The sequence below is a fragment of the Idiotropiscis lumnitzeri genome, unplaced genomic scaffold, assembly GCF_059441095.1.
Source record: "Idiotropiscis lumnitzeri isolate Australia: NSW breed Sydney's pygmy pipehorse unplaced genomic scaffold, RoL_Ilum_1.0 HiC_scaffold_273, whole genome shotgun sequence".
NCBI lineage: Eukaryota > Metazoa > Chordata > Actinopteri > Syngnathiformes > Syngnathidae > Idiotropiscis > Idiotropiscis lumnitzeri.
Genome location: NW_028283811.1, coordinates 151,860 through 152,500, shown reverse-complemented (window position 1 = coordinate 152,500; position 641 = coordinate 151,860).

Sequence of the window (641 nt, the reverse complement as noted above, 5' to 3'; positions counted from 1 at the left end):
CAGGGGTGGGGGGGTAACGGTAGGGAAGTGCCGGCCAACGCGCAGAGGTCGACCCGCAGGCCGAAGGAACCGTCCACCCGAACACCCCGGCGCGAGGCCGGGGCCGGCAGGGGCCCTCCGATGGCGGGTCATGATTGCCAATCGGTCAGTGGTTATGTGTGCTGCGGTGATGCGGTGCCGGCCAACGCTCAGAGGTCGACCCGCAGGCCGAAGGAACCGTCCACCCGAACACCCCGGCGCGAGGCCGGGGCCGGCAGGGGCCCTCCGATGGCGGGTCATGATTGCCAATCGGTCAGTGGTTATGTGTGTGCTGCGGTGCCGGCCAACGCTCAGAGGTCGACCCGCAGGCCGAAGGAACCGTCCACCCGAACACCCCGGCGCGAGGCCGGGGCCGGCAGGGGCCCTCCGATGGCGGGTCATGATTGCCAATCGGTCAGTGGTTATGTGTGCTGCGGTGCTGCGGTGCCGGCCAACGCTCAGAGGTCGACCCGCAGGCCGAAGGAACCGTCCACCCGAACACCCCGGCGCGAGGCCGGGGCCGGCAGGGGCCCTCCGATGGCGGGTCATGATTGCCAATCGGTCAGTGGTTGTGTGTGTTGCGGTGGGGCCGGGAGGACCGCTCCTCCTGCGTCGGACCCGGG